The sequence below is a fragment of the Melanotaenia boesemani genome, chromosome 4 (assembly GCF_017639745.1).
Source record: "Melanotaenia boesemani isolate fMelBoe1 chromosome 4, fMelBoe1.pri, whole genome shotgun sequence".
In the NCBI taxonomy this organism is placed as follows: domain Eukaryota; kingdom Metazoa; phylum Chordata; class Actinopteri; order Atheriniformes; family Melanotaeniidae; genus Melanotaenia; species Melanotaenia boesemani.
In genome coordinates this window covers 8,823,776-8,844,066 of record NC_055685.1, presented here as the reverse complement: position 1 = coordinate 8,844,066, position 20,291 = coordinate 8,823,776, and the positions used below count along the sequence as shown (strand labels likewise).

The 20,291-nt window shown below is 40.2% G+C and overlaps 1 long non-coding RNA gene across 1 annotated transcript; it reads left to right on the top strand.

Moving 5' to 3' along the window:
• The first annotated feature begins 793 nt into the window (after positions 1–793).
• LOC121639087 lies at positions 794–19,966 on the top strand. Its single transcript, XR_006010125.1, has 3 exons — positions 794–1,080; positions 13,580–13,585; positions 19,956–19,966. It is a non-coding gene; the product is annotated as an uncharacterized LOC121639087 (long non-coding RNA).
• The last annotated feature ends 325 nt before the right edge of the window (positions 19,967–20,291 follow it).

Sequence of the window (20,291 nt, the reverse complement as noted above, 5' to 3'; positions counted from 1 at the left end):
CTGATTCCACTCTTAGAAGATTGCTGGATCAGTTTTAATACTTATCATTTCAAGGTTCAGCATCATAATTCCATTACACGAGTCAACAGTAACATTCGGAAAGTTAGATCGTTTTCTTGGTAGCGACAGCTGTCTGGCATGTTCAGATTTTTACCCCCTCCGTCTGGCCTTGAAAAATGCATGTTTGCAAACGGGCAGATATTAAATAAAGTTAACAGAGTTTATCGAGTTGCCCATGTATTTGATCATCCAGGGGCTTATTAGTGATACAAAGGATTTGCATGAGCCTGCTTGAGCCTTAAAGTGCAACTACACCTCCTACTTTTTGTGTAACTCCACCCCAGAGTTGCTGCTAGCCTTCTGGCAACAGCACAACTGTTTTGTGGCCCCCACAACAACAAAGTAGGAACCCAGAGTCAGTTTGACTAGTTGATGTGTCTGTTGTTGTTGTCCTTGCTTTTCAGGACAAAAATGTCCCATTACGTCACATTAAACTCACATTAAAAAAAACATGGTTATGCATTCAGTGATGTTCAGGTTTCATTTTACAGAATAATAGTAAAATCAGTGATTTTTACTGTTCACCACTAAAGTCAACCCCATTACAGGGCTTTGTATAAAATACAGTTTTATGTACAGTGATGTTAAAGTATCTTCTTTTATACAATTAAAACTTTATTTAGTAAATTCTGTGATTCTGTGTGATCTCACAGCCTTTCAATAAAATTGAGGTATGGAATCAAGTCTTTTCTTCTGCATGTTGACCACGCAAAGTGATTTTACACTACAGGCTTTAATCAAGGGCTTATTCTGATAATTAACCAAAAGACATGCAACTGTGTAAAGTTGATTGATGCTGCCTGTGAGTGAAAGGGGGATTTCTGTACTAAATATTTTATGCTCCTTCACTCTGCGGATGAGGCGTTCAACGTGGACCCTAAGTCTGGCAATAGACTGAGTCTTTGTAACCTCTTGCCCTGACATTTGTGCTCTCTTCGATAAGAAGGCAGGTATGTAGACTTTGCAGGGCACACAGTCTTCTACAAGGAAACCCTTGTCAACTATAATGGCCAGAGCAGGGTTTAAGATAAGTGCAGTACCACTGATACCACCTTCGTAGAGGGGCGACACAAACGTTACTGCTCCATGAGGGGCCATCCCAGCCAACCCTTTGAAGGTACAGTGTGATTTGTAACTTGAAAACACCTCACACTGAAGAAGAAGGGAGTTTGGTGTTTTGCAACGGAGTTCAGTGGAGTCCAAAATGATTTGGGTATCAGAGAAATCCTTAAACATCTCTGGCAGGTGAGCTCTCACTGTCTCCTCGTCCAGCCAAATGCCCACAGCCCCCGGCACAGTGTGGAGGAAATTGGCCCGTGTGTTTATGATGCAGCTTACAGTAGATTGGTGAATTTTGAAGAGCTGTGCCAAATCTCTCTGCATCAGACCCGATGATAAGTAATTCATAAACAGAAAAAACACTCGTCAATGGGTTGAAGAACCTGAGGGAGGGGGAAAAAAAGTCATTACCAACCAGCAATATCAAATTTCAGACTTATTCAGGGTGGGTCGACCACTTTTCTGCAAAAGTATTATGCCGTATGCATTTTTTCATCTATTTATCAGACCCTGCATTGACTGATCTAAAGTTGAAAAACACAGTGTGTACCTCCAAGTATTTTATTTATTTATTCATTATTTATTAATATGGCTGAGTAGTGTAGACTTATGATAGACTTTACTAGCCTAACTTGACATAAAAATAAATCTGAGAAGCTAACAGAAAAATGTTCACCGTTGCACTTGCAGTGTGAGAAACCTGACTAGCTGCAACTCTCTGTGCTTTTGTCACCCGTACAATCTTGTGGCTGGCAGGCTCTACTTGTCTCCAAAAGGCCATCAGGTGGGCGTGACTGGCAAATCTGCAAGACATTATGTAACATTAATTTTATTGAAATCTCTATTTGAGGTCCCAGAATAGTGGGCATAGCTATAAAGATGTTAAATACGTGCAGAAATGAAAATCTTCTGACATTGTGTAACACAATGTCAGTTTAGTGGCTTTGTAACTCCTTATCCTTAGGAAAAATGTGGAAACTGAGGTAGGAGCTGCATCTGGCTGACACTGTGCAAAATGGGACACAACCGTGGTGGCTTGCAGCACTTCCAACTCGTTTCTGGCGTGTTATCTTTGCTTGTCTGCACGTCATTGTTACATGAACAATAAACAAACAAACAACAACAGCAAAAAAAAAAAAAAAACATTACAAGCAAATAAGTTAAAACGAGAAAACAGAACTACAATAGTGAGAGAAGACCTCCAAGTAATAATACTAAACTGGCTTGACATATATCTTTGTCTAGAATGGACCAGCAACGCACTGGACGTTTACATGCATCCTAAGATTTCGACGGAATTACGTCATACCACTGCGTGCATAGAGACCATTCAGGTTCACATAGACTTCATATAAAAAACAGCAAATAAAAGTTAAAATAGAATAATTATTCTTCAGTATTCGATAACATGGTGTGTGTCCTGTTTACTGACCTTACTATGCACATTCAGTCCCAGATGTTACTGAATGATTGGGTAGATTTCCTGCTCTCTATCATAGCTTTTTTCATTCTGACTACATCAGCCCTCTGATCTGTCCAAACCTCTTAATCTGCTGTATCATCAGTTAAATAAAACTAATTAAATATTTGTCACTACTTATACCCAGAGTATTAAGTATTTTTAAAGCTTTGCCCCCTTGTAAAGATATATTATGGTAGGCTCAGTGAAAGATCGCTTGTTAATAGTATAAAATAAATTTACATTGACCAGCCAATTCTATACCAGGTTGGACCCCCTTTTTTCAGAACTGCCTGGATTATTGGTGTCAACAAGGTGTTTGAAACATTCCTCAGAGATTATATTGACATGATAGCATCACACAGTTGCTGCAGATTTGTCGGCTGTATATCCATGATGAGAAACTTCGGTTCCACCACATCCCAAAGCTGCTCTATTGCAGCAGTGCTATTCAACTCCAGCCCTCGACATGTTTCAAGATGGCACCGAGGTGCCTGTGTCGCTACTCTACTCAGTTTTGTTTGTTTTCTGTTGCTTTTAACGTTTGTTACAACAACCATTGATTCAATGCTGGTGTTTCAGTGTCAGTATTTGTTCAAAATCAAGGAAACGGTTCAATCGTGCGATTTATGATGCAAAAAAATTAAATTCTTTTTTCAAATTGTTCTGATCTGCCGGAGTACCTCCTGCGGGTGAACGTACCATGAAGACACAGAGGGGTATGAGCAGGCCAGTTTGTGAAGCTGAAAGCCTTGCTGGCCCTGTTTCCTGACGTGATGTGGTCCACTTCACTTTCACCAGACCTCAGACACTGTCTTTGCCAGTATGCCTTGCGGCATATTCTTGCTCCAGTCAGTGCTTGACTGCTGCCCATTATTGGACAACGGGAAGATCTTTGCGGCTGCGCCCTCGCCGCTTTCTTGACCAGGGCTCAGGCGGTGTCTCCCTGGGTTACCTCACTGAGCTACTGAGCTAGGCAGCTCATACGGTTAACATGTTAGTTACTGTTACAAGGTGTGCACTCTTGAATGCAAGATCTGTAGTAAATAAGACTTTTATCCTGCAGGACTTTTTTACATTGTGATCTTTGGATGTACTGTTTTTAACTGAAACCTGAACTGACACTGATGAGTCCACTGCCTTCTCTGAGCTATTACCTCGTGGCTGTACTTTCATTAACACACCAAGAGAAATTGGTTGTTACTGTTTTAAAGAACTGGGTGCATCACAAAGTGGTTTTAGAGTGGTCTTTCTCCTCTTTTGAACTGAGCTGTTTCGAGCTGCGAGTGCGACAGACTGGTCCAGTACTGTGCGCCGTCATTACAGACCACTCAAACACAGCACAGATTTTATCAAGAACTTTCATGAGCTTGTTGCTTTTATTCTTACATGTTATGACAGAATTTTGATTGTTGGAGATTTTAATGTGCATGCATGTCCGTCCAAGCCCATGGCCAAAGAGTTTATGGACTTGATTGAATCTTTTAATCTGACGCAACATGTTACTGGCCCAACACAGGTGCATGGACACACTTTAGATCTTGTATTGTCTTATGGTTTTCCTGTTGACAATGTTGTTGTTGAGGATACTGTGTTCTCCGAACACTGCCCTGTCCTGTTTGATGTTAGTTTAACTATGGACACGAAGCTGCTGGCCGTGTGACATGGTCATATTATTAGGTCTACCACTGCTGTTGCTTTTAACCCTGTCTTTACCTGTCTTTTGAACAGGTTGTGAATAGGTGAATGCAGCATCTGGACTACTGCATCGCTTTTTTCTCAGGCACTTGCAATAACGCACTTTCCCATTTGCAGTTAGTCCAGAACTCCACGGCTCCACGAATTAATTTTAAAATTTTATTATTTATATTTAAAGCTTTAAATGGACTGGCCCCCAAATGCTTAATTTCTTTATTTTTTATTATTATTGTTGATTATTGTTGATTGTTGATGTGCAGCACTTGAGAGACTCAAGGGCCAGTGTCCACACTTGACACTTGATTCAAATAAAACTGATCCAACAGTTTGTTGACAGGTTTTACAGACTGACACATTAGTTTGAGTCAGGTGTGCTAAAACAGAAATGGTCAAAACCTGCAGGACAGTAATTTGGGGGTTGGAGTAAGACTCTGGAGGCCATTGGAGTACAGTGAACTCATTGCCATGTTAAAGAAACCAGTTGACACGGTGAATTATCCTGCTGGGGGTAGCCATCAAAAGATGCTACACTGAGGTCATTAAAAGAGATGGAAGTGGTCAGCAGAAATACTCAGGTAGGCTGTGATGTTTAAGCAATTCTCAGTTAGTACCAAGTGGTCCAAAGTGTGTCAAGAAAATGTCCCCACACAATTACACCACCAGCAGCAGCCTGAACCATTGACACAATGCAGGATGCATCCATGCTTTAATGTTTACACCAAATTCTTACCCTACCATCTAATTGTTGCAGATGAAATGGGGACTCATCAGACCAGACAATGTTTTTCTATTGTCTATTATCCAGTTTTGGTGAGTGTGTGAATTGTAGCCCCAGTGATATTTATTTATATTTACATAAAAATATTAAAAAAAACTCCAAATGTATATGAAGGTATATACATTCAAAGTTTGCTTGCTAACACTTTATTTTTAATTCCATCCACTATAGTTTAAAAGGACAAAGATCAACAAAAAGACACATGGAAAAGAATGACAATGGCAGGGTAAGAAGTCATTGCTAGTGTTTGGTCCTTTTTTAAAAAAAAAAACAAACAAACATATATTTCTAAATATTGCAACTTGTGCACATGACACATCACCTTGTGTCAATGCAAGTGCCTACATGTCAAATGAATGCTAGGAGTGCTGACGAAGGGAGGACGCTCACACTGTCTGTTTGCCGCTTCCCTGGTCAAGCCAAAATAATGCCCAGTTTCCTTTTTTTACAAACAGAATCAACAAACATTGAGTCTGTTAAATACTTCTATAGCAGATAACCCTATATTTACTATAATTAGGGTGGTTAAGCTGATGCTATTGAGCCTCGGTTGCCTACCTGTTGCTGCTAGCACAACATGACATGAATTCTCGGGATCATCGCTGCTACTTTGGTCAGAAAACTGTTACTGCTTGTCTCTGCCTCTGTGAACTGTGTCCATTGTCACCGCTGCTGCAAAAGTTGGAAGTCTGTGTAGCATCTTGGCTACCAGCCACCCGGCTAAAAACAACCTGCAGTGCATTTTCTTCCACGCTGCCACCGGTTCCACTATGCTGAGTTACTCCACCAACCAGCGGAGGAATTTAAACAGTTTCTTCACTCCCGTGTACTCCTGCGAATAACTTGGACTTCTCTGCCACCCCTGCTACATCAGTTGAAGTTCCGGAAGACAGTCCCTCTGCTCACCAACACCACCATCCCGCCTGTCCGGTCAGCCACGCGAGTTCTAGCTCCTCACACACGTTATCAGAGCAACGTCTCCTACTGGATAAGTAGCTTGGGCGTCTCTATGGCAACATTTCTACGGGAACCAGATGGAAAGTGCAAAGTGGATTTCAGTCTGCTACATCCTTTGCAAAGACGTGTTGATCCATCCAGCAGCAAAAATTTAACTTTTAAATGCACACTCAATTACAAACAACCAGCATCTCCTTCTCTGGCTCCAACATTCATCTCTCGTCAATAGTCACAAATCTTGGTGTAAAAATGGACCCACAGCTCACCTTTGAATCCCATATCAACCACCTCTGCAAGACCTCATTTTATCACTTCCGGTACATTTTTAAACTTCATCCCATTCAGAACGATGCAGAAAAGTTGGTGCATGCGTTTATCTCCTCTTGGACTATTGCAACACACTTGTCATTGGGGCCCCTAGCAAGAGCCTGCAGAGGCTCCAATACATACAAAACTCTGCAGCTAAGGTCCTGATGAGTGTTCACAAACATGACCATGTTACCCCTATCCTCCAGTCACTCCACTGGCTTCTCCAGCAGGATTTAAAAAAGGTTTCTCTCCTCACACATCCATGTATCCATGAAAATGCCCCACTACCTCAAAGAAATCCTCACCCCAAAAAAACACAACTCGTCCCGTCCACTCCACTCACTCAAATCACCTTCACATACCCAGAACAAAAGTGAGGACCATGGTAGATAGGGCCTTTTCTGTTGATGCCCCATCCTTGTCAAACACCCTATCTGACACCCTGATTGTGCCACAATCCACCAGTTGTTTTAAAAAAGGTCTTAAGAAATTTCTTTTTAACAAAAGCTTTGATCCCCTCTCTTAGACATCTTGTATTTATTTTTACTCATCTTTTAAAATGTTTTACTTTTAATAAATTTATTTTATTTTTCTTTCTTCATCCTGTAGCTGTCACAAAAAGAGTTGGACCAAATCAAAAGAGTTATCCAGCAAGGTACGTTTAACAGATTTATTAAGGGTGGTTTGAACGGAGCTGCAGATGGTTGAGGTTCAGGGATCCACGTGGTGTGGTGAGCCGGCAGACAGGTTCCAATGGAGGTAGCTTTGGATCTCAGGTAGGTAATCTTTAAGAAGAGCAGGAAAGTTAGTGACATGAAGAGTTTAACAAGAACATGAATTTACTTGAAGCCAGTGTACCACATAAATGTAGCAAGGGTCCAGCATTAAATGAAGATCAGCCTGAGGTTTATAAGTAGGTGAATGGAATAAACCTGATTCCACTCAGCTGTGCTGGTTAAACACAGGACATGTTTCCTGTACACACCTGTGGAAGACAGCACAATCCACACAAGGTAAAAAGCACACCTGAGCTTGGGGATCCATGACAGTAGCCCTTTGAGATCTTGTGATACAAAGGGCAGTATAAATCAAATGCATTTATATTATTTATTATTAGGAACACGTGGCAGCCATGATTCATAAGCAGACTCATCATTAACAACAAAGAAAACACACATATCAGATGATTTACACCTAAACAAAACTAAACCATATTTAACCTCATTCCTCACATATATCATGCCTTAATAAAATTCCACAACCTAAATGTGACATGTTGTTATTTAACGCTTTAGCAATTTTCATGGTGCTAGGGGGCATGTGTTGAAAATGGTAGACGCTCCTGTCAATGGTAAACATGTTCATTTAAGATATTTCAAGTTCAGAAGAGGACTGGATTTAAAAGATGAAGGAGAAGAAGTTGTGTCAATGAAAACTGACAAGAGTCTGAATAACCTAAATTGAAAAAAACAGCAGCGAGATGCATCTGGGCTAGATGTCAAACATTTCAGGTAGAAAAAAAAAAGGCTAATTTTTATATTGCAGAAAATCCTACAGGAAGATGTGAGATTTTCATCTCACCAAGCAGACTAGGGCATCAAAATCTCATCTAAATTTTTATGCTATAAACTTTTATCTTTACTGTTTCTTGCAGCATAAATAAAGAAGTAATGGGATGTTGGTAACTGATGCCATTCTTAGAAGACTGCTTGATCAGTTTTAAAACTTCCCAGCAGGTGTTGTGGAATTTTCTTTTATTAATGACGCGATGAGAAGTGATGTAAAAGTTTAAAAAGACAATCTTCTGATTAGAAGAAATACTTTAAATACTAAATCTGAAGTAAAATGATCAGCTTTCTCTGTTTATATCACGTGTTAACAGATATCAACGAGTGCTCACTATGAAGTGCATACACATTTACACACGACATGAAATACTCTATTCTCACTGAGAATGCAGCACATTGTCAGATAATCGTATTAATTAACAACAAACACTTGATACAAGTTTCTAAATTTTTCTGAGTCAGTCATCGTTTCATCTAAACTTCCTCATCATTTTACCATTGAATCTCTGGATCTAGGATTCCAGCTCAGTGTTGGTCAGTCAAACTGGTGTCCCAAAGCAGCTGAAGTCCGAGATATCTCAGATCTCCCATTGCACAGTATCAGCAGAGATACTGGCCTCATTCGAGTCCACCTCCTGGCCCATAGCTGTGGCTGGTGTGTCCGTGATGTTGCTTTCAGTTTCCACCTCTTCTTAAGTGTGTTGGCAGGATGTCAGCTTATCTGATAATCGGGACTCCGTCAACTCTGAACCTCCTCCTGAGGCTGCAACACAGCTTTTTACATAACTTTGATGCCAGGCCGTTTTTTTTCTTCATTTGGACCCTGATGGTAAGATGGGACGTTTTGATCCAGCTGCATTTGTTTGTGATAGTCAGGTGATTGTTAGTAGCTTGCAGCAGTTTTGGCTGTTTTTTCTTTTTTTCTTTTCTAAGTATGTTTGTTTGTTTGTTTGTTTGTTTAACTGTCAGGACAACAGCCCACAGCAGCAATCTGTGTATTTGTTTTAAGAAATCATAAACAACCTTGGATCCCACTTCACAGCTCCTTGTTTAGAGACCACTAAATTATCATTGGATATTAAACATGTAAATATTTATACACAAACACACTCACACACATACACCATTCTCAGCTTTTTCACTGGTCACATGACTTGCACATCTGCAACATTCGTGGGTGGCAAGAAGATAATAATAATAATAATAATAATAATAATAATAATAATAATAATAATAATAATAATAATAATAATAATAATAATAATAAACTCAAGAACACTGTACAACAAGAAGATAAAACAACAATGAATAAAATCTGGATAAAATAAGAAATGGACAGTATAGATGGACTTAAAGTAAGTAGGCAAGTTCAAACAGATGAGTCTTGAGTCTGGATTTCAAGATGGGGAGCAAGTCAATATTTTGGATGTTGGGTGGTATGGAGTCCCAAAGTTTGGGAGCAGAGTGGCTGAAAGCCCTGCTCCCCATGGTGCTAAGGCAGGCAGAGGGCACAGTGAGGTGGATGGAGGAAGAGGATTTGAGGGAACAGGCTGGAGTAGCGATCTGGACGAGGTCAGAGAGATATGGAGGATGTGTATGGCCTTAAAGGTGAACAGGAGGAATTTGTAGTTTATTCTTTGGGTACCTTTGAGCCAGTTGAGCAGTTATAGGAAAGGGGAGATGTGATAGGATTATGAGGTCCTGTAATGATCCAGGAAGCAGCGTTATGGACTAGTTGGAGCTTGCGGAGGAACTTCTGGGGGAGCGCAAAGAGGAGGAAGTTACAGTAATCAATACCTGAGGTGACAAGACTATGGACAAGGATGGAGGCAGAGTGGACAGTTGTTAATAAATTATTCTCTTATTAAGTAAAAAGGACGTGAGAGATTTCTCCAACACAGTGTAGTGGAAAAACCCCAAGACTTAAATTTACGACCAAAAAAAAAAAAGAAGAAGAAGAAGAAGAAGAAGAAAGACTCCCTTCCTTCCCAACAGATGATCAGAATGTTTACCTAGACTCTGTTCCCTACCTGGCACCATCAGCTTCAAAAGAAATTTTAAGGAGTCAACCATTTGAATTGGATTAAGTCCAGACCTAAGTTGTAGGTCTTCACGCAAAATACTGTATATAGAGGGCTTTTGTGTTCAACAGATCTCATCTCCCTTTAAATCCCAAAGGGTTCTTTCAACCCCATTATTTGGGACATGTAAATCACTGGAGTCTGCCATCACCCCTATCTGACCTTGGTCAGAAGAGATAACAACCATTCATGGACTAGGCTTGACTTTATCAAAGTGTCAAGAAAAGAACTTATTTCTCTAAAAACTGGTTTTTATACTGAATGTTTAACTGTACTAAATGTTGTGATATGGTAAAATGGTCCCCATTTATCAGTAAAACAAAGAAAGTATTTTCATTTATGGTTCTAGGTCCTAGAAATTTATTTATTAGCAGCTGTGTGGTGAATTGTCCTAGAATCTAGGACAATTCACCACACAGCTGCCAATAAATGAGTTCTGACATGGAGTTAGAACGTCAACCAGTGGACGTTCTTCACGAGTCTTTGGTTTTATAAATGTACTAAATTTGCAGATGGATTTAAGGAAATGTGTATTCTTCTGACACCAAGAAATATCCTTACCACAAACCATAAGTATTTTTGGTTAAGTACTGCATCCTTCCTTTGCTGTTTTTAGGTTCCGGGACGACAAAACACTTTTACCCTCTGAAAAGTGTTCAAAGTTTTATTTTTGTTTAATGAACTAATTAATCTTTCCTGTCAATTGTTAAATGTTAACCATGTGTTTGTTTTATTTACAGCTAAAGTCAAGAGCGATTTATGATTTTTATAAAATGGGTGTTACACAACATTTCTTAAATGTTGGAAAAATGGAAAAGTTTAGTACTTAAATTTTACAGATGATATTCAATAAATCTCAACTATTTATATGTAAGTTCAGCCTCCAAGCGAAAAACCTTGAGCTTTGATTGGACAACAGCATGAAGTCCGCCCTGAATGCAAACAGTATACTAGCAGAGAAACTTGGAAAGTTAGAGAAGAACAAAAGATACCATGAAGAAGTAACATCGTACCATTCTAACTAAGAAAGTAAGTTTTTCTCTGTTTGTCGGCACCTTTGTCTTTGTTTTATTCGTCTTCATTTTCATTGTGTAAGCTTTATTCTGCCCACCGTGTTAAACCAGGAAGCATTGCCAAGCAACGAATACAAACTTTTCTTTTATCAGAGCAAGATATCCCGTTTGTGATTTTTATTACTTTTTCCCATTTTGAGCAAGCTTTGGAAAGCAAGTCCAAAGTTTGTCTACCAGAGCCTGTAAAGTCGGAAGTGTTTCTTCTACCCTGTCCTGTCCAGCATCCTAACTTACAGAATGGCGGACTGTGTGCCATATTTTGCCAGACAGATTTGCTCTACCAAGGAAGACATGTTATATAAATGGCTGCCCTTGATGTTTGGAATATTTTTTATTATTTTTATCATAATCTTATTTTCTTTAGTCTTGATATGTCTGTGCCGAACCTGACAGGGAGACAGAGGATGAGCTAAAAATAGAAAAGGACAAAATTGAAATGTGGAAATAAAAGTTGTCTAGGCTGCCTAAATCACATCAGCATTCACAAAACAATATAAACTACCACAGTACTACATGATACATAAAGAAAAACGATTAAATCAAACAGTCATCATGACGAGACGTTTGTGAGATTTCGTTGACGAGACGAGACGAATATGTTCAAGGGCTTATTGTCCGACATTAAAAATGTACAACATTTCTGCCTATTGTGAGCGCAATCTGTCAGTCAGCAATTCTCTCTACACTTGTTAACGGGGTGAAACACAAAGAAAGGAAGGCAGTGATTGTGCTGAGAAACGGCTTTATTACAAGACCATGTTCATACTTTTTACACCACTTTTCCACTCTCTTCACTCCCGATGCGCATTTCCCTCCACGTGCACATTCACTCACGCTCACACACGCACTAAGCTGGCTGAACCAAACACACAGCAGTTAGACACATCCCATAACACATAGATGAATCATGATGGCAGCGTCGACAAAGGGGTTTGGTGGGAAGCAATGAAACGATATATGGACATATTTTAACTATAATCCATCATAATTTCACTGGCAGACCAGGTCAAGTTGAGCATTTGTTCCTTATCCATTGCTCATTTTTTGGGCACATGTATGTTCAGGGTGGATTATTGCACTTCAGAAAATTCTCAGAAATAAAGCCACAGTTACCAAAGTAAGGATGTTGCTGCTCTTTGCTTTTTAGGAGTAATTGATTACAGTATTTGCTGTTGGCTGGGAAACCTTCTAAGTCTAAAACCATCCCTTTTAATTTTGTTTTTACTGATGAAAATAACCAAACAAGTTGAACTTATAGATCAGCTATTTCTTATGTGACATTTTTGTATGATGAAGTAGGGCATTATTTCATGAAAAAAGCTGAAATAAAGAAATAAAAGGTTTCTGCCTAACAACAGTTAAGCATAACACGGCAGCATTACATCCCTGTTGATGGGAAAGTCTCATCAGTTTGCTATAAGTTTGGTAAAGGATCTAGTTATTATGCAAAAGCATTAAGCTTAACTTGTTTTATAAATTGCAATACTTGTTATAACCTGTCAACCTTAATTCCACTTTTTAATATGTATTATTGACCTAAATTAATTTTTTAAAAACTAATACTGTTTTTATTTGACTAAAACTAAACTAAAACCTTTTTGAGTTTTCGTCAACTAAAACTAGACTAAAACTATCAAGCTAAGACATGACTACAACGTGACTAAAACTAATAAGCATTTTCGTCATGACGACTAAAGCTAAGACTGAAACTGAGATGCCTGCCAAAAACAACACTGTTTGAATGATATTTCATATTAATATCGAGACTATTCCGCTACAGCAGTGAGGAAGGAGCATGAGCAGTTGATGTTGCGAAGGTGGAAATAGGCAGATCGGGTGATGTTATTGATATGGGAATGAAATGACAGTGTGCTATCGAGGGTGACACCCAAACTCTTAAACTCAGTGGAAGGGGAGACTGAGGAGCTGTCAATGATAAGTGAGAAGCTGTCAACTTTGGATAATAATGATTTTGCGCCAATGAGGAGATGATTGTTTTTTCACAGTTAAGTTTCAAGAAGCTTGAGGTGAACCAGAATTTAACTTCAGATAAGCAGGAGGTGAGAGAGGAGGTTGTGAGGGTGGAATCTGGTTTGCTGGAAACGTAGAGTTGGATGTCATCTGCGAAGCAATGTAAGTGGATATTGAATTTGCAAAAAATATTACAGAGGGGGAGAAGATAGATAATTAAGAGAAGGGGCCAAAGTACAGAGCCCTGGGGCACACCTGTAGTGACTGGAGAGGGTTTGGATCTGAAAGATTTGTGCTGTATGAACTGAGTGGCCTGTAAGATAGGAATGAATCCACTGGAAGGGGGTGTGGTTGATGCCAATAGATGAGATTCCATTGAAGAGGATGGAGTGTGAAATATGGTCAAAGGCTGAAGTGAAGGAAGATGAGGATGGAGAAAAGGACAGAGTCAGCTGCAATGAGGAGATTGTGATTTTCAGAAGTACTGTTTTGGTGCTATGATGGGGATTGAATCAGACTGGAAAGGCTCATAGAAGAAATTCGAGTTAAATGAATATTTGGGGAAGGTTCAAGTGGTGAGAAAGGCAGTGGATTTAGGGAGAGCTGTTGGTGGATGTTATAGATTTTGTTGTTAAAAAACTACATTTAAGAATTACAGGTGTCAGTTGAGTACAGATGTGGGGGTAGGGAGTCAGGTGGCTGGAGAATATTGTTTGGCAGTGAAAACAGAGTCTCGCTGTTCCCTTCATTTGAACTGATTAGACCAGAGTGATAATTGGATTATCCAGAGCTATCTGGATTTTTCAGGATGGCGGATCATGTAATCCAGCATACTTTTATCCTGGTTGTTCAAAGCAACATTGGATTGGATCACTCTGATCCAGACTCTTAAATTTCAGGATCACCAACTCCGGATTTCCAACATTTAAAACAACATGGGCTTCCGGCTATGTGAAGAACAACAGGTAGAAAAGAGGGTATGGGGTTACTTTAAGTAAGTTTCACTTGGCAACAACACACAGCAATCATAAACACTTCTATGTATAATTGTATGACTTCCCATCGGAGCCACAATATATAGAACTAATCTGTTAACAACTACATTGTGGATATTCTGGAAATGTCTTCGTGAAGGCACAATGTCCCTCTCTGTGACGATGTTAATTATGCACCGGAGCCCCAGGGTGAGGTACGTGACCAACTTCTGGCATTCTGTCAGAATGAGGGACGAACGGGACGTGTAGTAAGAAATGCAATTGCTAGACATTATTTTTGACTGGTTATTTTTTGATTATGCAGCGCTGACAGGAAAATTGATTATTTTATGTATGTTTGTTATTGAATTTGTTTGGGGGTGTATTTTGCAGGGACAAGATGATGTTATGTGTTCATGTTTTACTATGCTAAAAGGCTTAATAGGTAGCTTATCCCTGTTTTAACCACTTTATCCCTATAACGGTTAAACAAGTCCGGTGCAATATATAAATATCAACATATGCACTGACTAAAAAGATACTATTTGTTCAAATCTGAGGTAATACTACAGTTTCCTCCTGAAATCCGCATTGTAATCCTACCCTCTGTTGAGATCAGGATAGTCCTGTTTTCTTGGATCAAAGTTATTCAACTCAGAAGTTTTGAACAACCCAAACTAAGGGTTTTATCCGGATAACAACCAGGACTGGGTTACATGATCCAAACCAATTTCGGAATCCGGATTTCCCATTTAAAAAACCCATTTTCAAGATTTGAGCTGATCTGATAACTAAAATCCGATCACATTACATTTGAACAACCGGGCCCTGAGTGTAACTAGCCCTACTCATCTGCTTTTTTGTCTTTATATTATACACTACTGTTCAAAAGTTTGGGGTCACTTCCCTATTGAATCCCATGGCAAAGTGACCCCAAACTTTTGAACGGTAGTGTATATCTTTATAACATAGCAGAGAGGAAATGGAGGAAAACAAAATTAATCATTCATTTAGAAATTTTTAAAGAACAATTCAAAACCTACACTAAAACAGTAAAACAGGCCAGAACACTTCATTTCTCCAATCTTATTACAGAAAACAAGAATAACCCAAAATTTCTTTTTAAAACAATAGATCTTTTAATAAATACAAGTTTTAATAAGTCTTCCATGCCTGCATCAGATGCTGCATGTGAGGACTTTGCACACCACTTCAGAAGTAAAATCAGTGCTATTAGATCCAGCCTTTTACCTCAACGACACGTTGATTTTAACAGGCTTGAAGCTTTGTTTTTACCCGAGGAAACACTGGAGAGTTTCGTCCTGATTGATGCAAAGATGCTTGGTCGAGTTTTCTCCAATCTTAACACAACAACCTGCCTTTTAGACCCAATTCCCACATCACTTTTAAAAAAACATATTATGGTTTCTTTGAGTGTGAACTTTTAGATGTGGTAAATTGCTCCCTTCAGACAGATGTCTTCCCTGCTGCCTTTAAAACAGCGATGGTGAGGCCCTTTATGAAGAAGAGTAATTTTGATCCAGACACTCTTGATAACTACTGGCCTGTATCCAATTTATTGGAAAAATGTGTCTTTATGCAATTACATGAGTTTTTGCATAAACAATATTTTAGAAAAATATCAGTCTGGTTTGCCAGAGATAAAGCCTTCAGAGCTGGGGATGAGTCTGGCCTGACAACAGCGAGAGCCACCCTGTCCCGGGGTATCAGGAAAGCAAAACAGGAGTACACACACAAGATAACCTCCCACTTCAAAGACAGCAGAGATGCACAGAGCCTATGGCAGGGCATCCAGGCCATCATGGACTACAAGCCTGCGCCACAGAGCTGCGAGAGCAACACATCTCTACTCAACAACCTGAACAGCTTCTTTGCACGCTTTGAAGCACAAAACAACCCACGCCCACAGAAAACCCCACCCCCTCCGCACGACCAGACTCTATGCCTGTCTGCCACCAGCATGAAGAGGACACTCTCCGCCATCAACACTCAGAAGGCAGCAGGTCCAGATAACATCCCTGGCCATATGCTGAATCCTGCAAGAGTGAAAGTCAGAAGGAGATGAAAAGAGCACAGGATCCAGTGTGGGAAAATAAAAAAAACTGTTTGCGGAGACAGACATGGTCGTCATTATTATATTGTGGTGTGAATTTGTCAAACATCAAAAGGCCTTTACATTGACAGCACCACAATTAGGAATGAGGATGAAAGTAAAGAGCAAGCATTTGCAGATGTAGAGCTAGGCTCCCCCCCCATTAAAGGTGAGATTTAAAGTAGACACTGGTGCACAATTTCCAGCCAAATGTAACTACCATGTTAACGCAGACATAGCACATCCAGCCTATCCACCATGCAGAATCCCCATTGGTCTATGAAACCGACTCAAAGATGAGCTCAACAGCATGGACAAAAACAGTATCATCTGTAAGGTCACAAAACCCAAAGATTGGTTGAATGCTCTTGTTACTGTAGAAAAGCCCCAGGCTCCTCAACTAGGCCATACAAAGACCTCAGTACCCCCTACCCACTTTAGAGGATGTTATTACAAAGCTTGCTGGAGCAAAATACTTTAGTGTCCTAGATGCCAGGTCAGGCAATTGGGCCATTAAGCTGGGCCACAAGTCATCAATGCTAACAACATTTAACATAGTGTTTGGCAGGTACCATTCCTCAGACTGCCATTCTGCATAATCTTAGTCCAGGATGAGTTTCAGCAACATGTGGACGAGACCTATGAAGGCCTCAGTGGCGTGGCAGCCATAATCAATGACATACTGATCTTTGGGAAGACCAAGCAGGATCATGACTGAAATCTGAGGGCCATGCTATAACGCAGCAAAGAGAGGGGAGTGAGGCTAAACCCTGACAAATGCAGCATCTGTGTGACAGAGGTCAGTTATTTTGGTCACATGAAGGGTTAAAACCAGACCCAAGCAAAGTGAAGGCTGTTCAAGAGATGCAGACACCACAGAACAAGGCAGAGTTAGAAATCGTGTTAGGAATCAACTACTTGGCAAGGTTTGCTCCCCACCTGTCAGAGATCAACACACCACTACGGCAATTGTTAAAACATGACAGTGAGTTTGTGTGGGATACTATCCACGACAGATCCTACCAACAGATGAAAGAACTGATAACCCAGCAGCCAGGCCCGGTTCTTTCTTCCTTTGACCCGGACAAAGAACTCTAAGTAGATGTTTCTAAAAGTGGTCTCTCTACAGTTATGCTGCAGGATGAGAAGTCTGTTGCTTATGCATCCAAGTCGCTTACCAGCACCGAACAGAATAGAGAAGGAGCTGTATGCTGTACTCTTTGGGTGTTAGCGTTTTTGTGAGTACATGTATGGCCGACGAGTGATTGCAGAATCAGACCACAAGCTATTAGAAACTATTCTCAGAAAACTGGTGGCAGCAGGACCACCATGGCTGCAGAGGATGATTTTACAGCTACAGAGGTACAATATCAGCATCCTCCACCGGCCCAGGAAATACATCCCAGTGGCTAATATGCTGTCCCGCAAGTCACGACAAAGCTCTATGTGAATGGTTGGGGGCCCAGGTGCATACACTCATTAGTAATGTGCCTTTTAACGACCAGAGACTGGCAGAGACTAGGTATGCAATGAACGAGGATCCTCAACTCACAGCCCTGAGGAAAGCCACACCAGATTGGTGGCCTGACACGAGGTCTCAATGCCTGCCTATTATCCAAGAGGTCTGGAATCATAGAGGTGAAATCTCTGCATCATGTTTAAAGGGGAGAAAATAATTGTTCCCTGCAAGCTCAGAGAGGATGTGATAGGATGCATCCACTCCAGTGACATGGATGTTGAAAAGGGTAAGAACCGAGCTAGAGACTTTCAGTTTTGGCTCGGCATGGGTAAGCAGATCAAGGCATGGCATCACTGAAACAGTGATCAGCGACAACGGTCCGTGCTATAGCTCAAGCGAGTTTCAGCATTTTGCAGACACGAGGTTTCACCCACATCACTACTAGTCTCCACTACCTGCAGAGTAACAGCCTTGCAGAGAAGACTGTCAAGACAGCCATGAGCATATTGGACAAAGCCAAAGCTGAACACAAAGACCCCTACCTGAGTGTACTAGAATATCGAAACACTCCTGTAGAAAACCTGAAATCTCCCATACAGCTTCTCATGAGGTAAAGACTCCATTCCATCCGCCCTGCAACGGCCAAACACCTGCAGCCACAAATCATTCCTCAGCAAACAGTACGCAAGAGTAGGGAAATAAGCCAGCAATGCCAGCAGTCCTACTTCAACAGGACAGCACGACCTCTACCTTAGCTACTCACAGGTATGCCTATCTGGTTCCACCAGCAGGATGGCTTCTGGAAACCAGCGACAGTGACACCTCTATCACATCATCACCAGTGCAGATCAGACTTACCGACGCAACCACTGACACCTCAAAGAGAGCAGAAGCTATGCTGCAGCAAAAGAGATCTTCAAACCACAGAGACCACCTTCAGCAACATGCCAGCTTCCTAGCCTCAACATGTAAAGCCTCCGGGGCAGAACATTACACCACCTGGCTACATAACTCGATCAGGTCATGTTGTCAACCCAAGACAGGTCCATCTTTACAATGTGACCATTGTAAAGAGTGTAGGCTGCCCTTAAAAGACCAAAAAAAAAAAAAAAAAAAAACTGAAAAATATGAAAATCATTGTATATAATTTTTTTTTTTTTTTTTTTAAAGAAAGAAAGAAAAAAGACCTTTGTTGTTCGCTCACTGTGAGTTACCTTGGAACTATTGATGTTGTTGGAAGGTGCACTGGTATGTTATGCAAATATTTGTGAGACACCTGTGATTTAAATTTGCTGGAGTTGAGCTTTCTATTGCACTTATCCTAAGAAGTGATCCATAAAGTTCAGATGTTCCTGCATTACTTGAATTCCACGGGGACACTGTATTCTGTCAGCCGATGTGTTACGTGTGTTTCAGGGTCATCCCTAAACATGCTGTTAAAGCTGAATCTTTCATAGGAAGCTTGAGAACAAAAAGACAAGAGAGGATCTATTTATATTCAACCAAGGTTTATTGAAATTTGGGTCACAGGTAAAGCAATGCAGCATTGGGCTCAGAGGACAGATCATCCTGCAGAGCCCTGAACACTGGATGTGATCACATTTTATCTTCTTAGGCCAGGAGACTGCCTCGTACAGTGGGATGGCTTGACATGCATGTTTGTAATTGGCCAGTTATCATTGACATGAACAAGCCACACACTGCTTATGCAATAGATTGGGATGTGTTGTTCAATGTGTGTAAATGTTGAGTTAAGCCGTGTATCTAATGCAACAGACCTGACTGAAATCTAACGGATGATTCTTAGTTACATCTGCATCTTGCTTATCTGTCACTATGTACTAGATGTTCTAGCTGAAGGACACACTGAGTCAGATAAGTTCTATTAAAACACAAGTTTTAAACATTATTATAAGAGCTAAACAGTTCAGAATCTAACCAAATAATACATTTCCCCCTTTTGACATGATTTTATCATGTCAACTAACAAGGAAGGGATTTAAAACCAGTATTCACAGCCAGTAACAATGTAGAACAACTATAAAGGGAAACGTTGCCCCCCTTTTGAACTCTGTGTCATGTAAACAGTGTCTCCACAGCATTTTGCATCCTATATACAAGGCCGGCCCTAGGCCGGCAGGCGCTCTAGGTAAAACGGGAGTTTGGCTCCCCACCCTACGCGGCGGCCATCAAAATGCTTTTCTAAACTGAAACTACATAACTCAGTCGCACACATATTGTAACTAATGTACAAATTCTTGTCTCTTTATTAACAAACAAAATAAAGTCACACTGGAAGACTCTAAACTAAAGAAACCATTACAAAAATGATAAATAGCACAAAATAAATAACATTTAGTTAAAAATAAACATTTAGTGCAAAAGTCCAGGGCAAGAAATGGCACAAGTGCAAATCCTAAAACTATGTAAAACGCTGCAATCAAAAAACACACAAACTTGCAGGTACATTTATGACAAACAAAACAAAATAATTCTACTGTGTAAAATAAAAAATCAATTAAGCCATCAAATTTAATTTTTGAAGCATGTTTTATATGTAAGTTGTGACACAAAGTGGTTTAGTTATTAACATAATTCCTTCATGTCCTTCTAGCCACCCAGAGAGACACAGACAGGCAGTCTGTCTGTTTTCACTCATCTTTCTGCATTATGCATTCAGTGTTCTTCATTTAGATCTGCTTGTCACATATACAAATATTATTTAATAATTG